General features: G+C 38.6%; 1 pseudogene; it reads left to right on the forward strand.

Moving 5' to 3' along the window:
• The first annotated feature begins 1,764 nt into the window (after nucleotides 1-1,764).
• LOC101648446 lies at nucleotides 1,765-4,156 on the forward strand (annotated as a pseudogene).
• The last annotated feature ends 471 nt before the right edge of the window (nucleotides 4,157-4,627 follow it).

Consider the following 4,627-nt stretch of genomic DNA (forward strand, 5'->3'; position numbering starts at 1 on the left):
ATGATGAGATGGATTGACACAGTGGCTGCAACAATGGATTCAAGCATATGAACAATTTTCTGAGGATGGCTCAGGACTGGGTCTTGTTTCCTTCTGCTGTGCATAGGGTCGCTATGGCTCGGAACTGACCTGATGGCACCTAACAACAACATACCATTTTACACAGTGGTTAAACCATTTTACGTGTATTTCCCTTTTATTTCTAATAACAGCAACAACACCTAACAGCTAAGATTTAAAAACCAAGAAAAAAGGAAAAAAGCAAATCAAAAAAGCCAATGCTGAAGAAAGTAGAACGCTCATGCCTTGCTGGTGGGAAAGAAAAATGGTATAGCTGTTAGAGAATGTTGTCTGGAGATAGCTCAGAACACTAGATGTAGAGCTGCCATATGACCCAGCAACTCCACCCCTAGGGATCTAATAGAAGTGACATCAACAGACATATAAATACCTATGTTCTTCACAGCACGATTCACTATAGCAAAAACATTAAAATAACCCAAGTGCCCATCAATGGATGAATGAATAAACAAAACGTGGTACATACATAAAATGGATTACTACACAGTAATAATGAAAAAAAAAAAGAGTTCCTAAAACATCTTGGAATATAGAAGAACCTGGAAGACATTGTATTGAATGAAATAAATCTATCACAAAAATAAATATTATGTATTCTCACTTTTATGAAATGCCATGAACAGATAATTATACAGAATCTAATGTTCACTAGTGGTTACTATAGGTGGAGTAAGGAGAGGAGGTTCTACTCTCTAGATAGTATGTTATTTTTGGTACTGTGAAAGATAATACTTAATGAGGGTGAAATGTGCACAGTTTGACAAAGGTAAATGATGTCACTAAAATGTACATAAGAATGAAAACAATAAAAAAGGACTTGTTGGTAACTGGTAGCGCCTATATAATTTGGGAAAAAAAACAAACATAACCTAAAATATATGGGGGTATATATTTTTGTAAGATGGCATATATGCATATTAACAAAGCCCACTGCCATAGAGTCAGTCCTGGCTCATAGGCTGTAAATCTTTACAGGAGCAGAAAGCCTCAACCTTTTTCCTGAAGAGAGGAAGTTGCAGTTAACACCACAATAATTGTATGCACATATATTCTTGTATATAATAAATCACATAGAAGTTGCCATTATTAATACCTTTTAGGCATAACCAAATAGTTTAAGGGATTGGTTTCCTGGTTTTGAGGATTATAGCAATAATTTCATGGATTAATTGAGTCAATTTGCATAAAATAGTTCATAAAGTTATGCCCTATATCCAATTTGATGAGTAGTATTTGGGGTATTAAAACTTTGGGAGCAACCATCTAAGATACAGTTTAAAAGGCAAAAGAGAAAGAAGGGAACCAAACATTCAAAGAGGAAACTAGTTTACAGAACAAATAGTCTATAAACACAATGGTTTCATCTATCCTTAGTCCAGAAGAACTACAGGGAGCCCGGCTAAGACTACCAATCATTTTAATCAGGGTTGAAATAGATGAGCCTTGATAGAATAGAAGGAAAATAAAGAATAGAACAGTAAATTCCTTTAAAAAACAAGACTTTACTGGAATGGTTGGTATCAGAGGACTCCACAAGACTATTTCCTGGAGATGCTCTTTGAGTCTTGATCACTCTGTGTTAAATAACTATTTGGTGGTATGGTCACGCTGAGCCAGCTCCTAGACCTGGAAAGGGCCCCCAGCCTCCTCAGCCATGCCCTTGCTTCCCTCTGCCCGTGGACCATGGACCCCGGTAAAGTGAGTGAGCTGCGTGCCTTCATGAAAAATGTGTAAGCAGGGCCGATGCATTCTGTACAAGGAGGAAATGCACTTCCTGACTGAGTGGATAGAGAGCATGGGTGGTAAAAAGCCAAAACAGAAGAAAATACCAAGGAAGAAAAAACAGATGGTAGGGAGACAGAAGAAAAGATAGACAAATGATCCACCAAGTCAGGAAAGCGACCTAAAAATTGACCGTAAAAGTGAGATTGCATCAGATAATTATGCCCCTCAAAAAATGGGAGACAAAACTGTAGATATAACCAAAGAGATGTTGGATCAGGGAAGGAAAGTGTTTTTGGAAACTCATTATGGAAACAATCATACAAATTTGTTTACAAAATTGAACTATGGAATGATATGATATGTGTATTAACCCCCAAGTAATAACAAATTAAAAGAAAAAATAGATCCAGAAATGGGTTTGGGGCTCGCAGTAAATCCTAGCTCCAAAGTAAGAACAATTTTAATTCTTACATCAAGGCCCCGTTGCATACTCACCCGCAGGAAGAAAATACAGAAGACATGGATGCTATAACAAAATGTGGCAAAGACTCTAGATCAGCGGTTCTCCACCTTCCTAATGCTGAGACCCTTTTGATACCTCACGTTGAGGTGACCCCCAACCATAAAATTATTTTCGTTGCTACTTCATAACTGTAATTTTGCAACTGTTATGAATCATAATGTAAATATCTGATATACAGGATGTATTTTTACTGTTACAAATTGAACATAATTAAACATAATTAAAGCATAGTGATTAATCACAAAATAATATGTAATTATATATTGTGAAATATTTTTGTGTTTTCCGATGGTCTTAGGAGACCCCGTTCGACCTCCCAAAAGGGGTCGCAACCCACAGGTTGAGGACCACTGATCTAGATGGTGCCCAGCTATCAGATAAAATAGAACCTGGGGTCTTAAAGGCTTGTTTCCAAACACGCAGCCATCTAAGTGAGATGTCAATTAAGTCCACATGGAAGAAGCACACCATCTTCAGTCACCGAAGAATGGAAAACCACATCATCCGAAGTCGGAGGAGGGAATAGTATCAGAGCCTAAATTGTGAGACTCTGGAGTACAGAAGACTATGGTTGATGGTGGGAGCCCTTCATTAGTGGAACTACAGAGGAAATAATCTTTGGAGAACCCCTTCTCTCTACAGTTGTGGGAGGGGAAGAAAGTAGTAACTAAATGGAGAGCTCTGGAGAGATGAGTAAAGAAGATCAAAGATATAAATCTGCCTTGACCAGTAAAAACTTTGTCAGTAGATTCTCCCCTATGATGCAGGCTGGACCTGATCTGGTTTCCAAAATTTTCTTTATTTTTTATTTATATTGTTTGGCTTGGTTTTTGTTTGTTCATATTACGGTGTATCTCAGAGGTGTCATGTCATTGGAGGTCACACTCTTTTGAAGTTGTCTTATGTGATTTTCCACTTTTCGATAATATTAAACCCAGGATTGATGAACCTATAGAGGCAGCAAGCAGAATAAGGGTTTGGGGGGCGGCGGGTACAATGGTGGAGCTGGGTTGGGTTTGGGGAGATGATGTCAAGGAGCCCAGGTGGAAAAAGAATGCTTGGAAACTGATGGTGGTAGCAATTGTACAATTCTCCTCCACGTGATTGAACTACGCAATCATATAATAAAGTGGCTGCCATTGATGCCCTAAATGATGGTGAACTACACAAAGTTATTGATCTATTCACTGATGCCATCAAACTGAATGCTCACGTAGCTGTTCTTTCTGCCAAGAGAGCCAGTGTCTACATCAAATTAAAGAAATCAAATGTTGTTACCACAGACAGTGACAAAGCCATTTGAAATTAATCCCAATTCCCTTCAGCCTTACTCAGCTGCACATGATTTTGCCCTTGCTTGTAATCTGAACTAAGAGGAAGATGCTAGTTCAATGCTGAAAGAAATTCAGTCAAGGGCCTAGAAATTTGCAGAACATTGAAGAAAGTATGAAGAGCAAGAAAGGAGGAATAGAAAGGGTTAAGAAAGCCCAGGAAGAAAATGAAGGAACACAGAAGGAGGAAGAAGCTAGACAACAATCAGGAGCTCAGCATGGCTCCTTTCCAGGTGGCTTTCCTGGGGGGATGTCTGGTAATTTTCTTGGAGGAATGCCTGGAATGGGAGGGGGTGTGCCTGGAATGGTAGGAATGCCTGGGCTCCATGAGATTCTTAGTGATTCAGAGGTTCTTGCCACCATGCAGGATCTAGAAGCTATGGTGGCATTCCAGGATGTGGCCCAGAACTCAGCAAATACGTCAAAATATCAGAGTAACCCTAATGATATGAATCTCATCAGTAAATTGTCAGCCAAAATTGGAGGTCGAGCATAATGCTCTTTTGACAAATAAAGCCCTTGCTGAAGGAAAGGCAACCTCGAGCATTTGATGTATGGCACAATGATACAAACCCATTTACCTCTGACTGTCTCCTCAAGAAAGCTAGGGTGCTGTGAAGACTACCCTTACCCTGGGACCCCAGTGCCACTGGGACATTTTACAGTTGTTTATCATTAGGATATTCATTCACATAGTGTTTTCCTTGTAAGAAGTACAAACTTTAAATACTTTTTGAAGTCTTGCAAATACCTAAAGCAAAAGGGTGTCCCTACTAATCATTTTGGTTTTGTTCCTTTGAATTGGTTGGATACAAAAAGATAATGTAGGGAAGATTTATCACTCAAGCTTGAGCAAAACAAAGGTTTATCAAGCAGAAACACATAAAACTCATTTAAATTGATAAAATTGAGGCATCGATGGCAAACTTATTATTGTTTGAATTTAATACATATATCATATCATTCC

This window comes from Echinops telfairi, unplaced genomic scaffold (genome assembly GCF_000313985.2).
Source record: "Echinops telfairi isolate 266 unplaced genomic scaffold, ASM31398v2 ScPeMD7_7418;HRSCAF=8456, whole genome shotgun sequence".
Classification (NCBI taxonomy): Eukaryota; Metazoa; Chordata; class Mammalia; order Afrosoricida; family Tenrecidae; genus Echinops; species Echinops telfairi.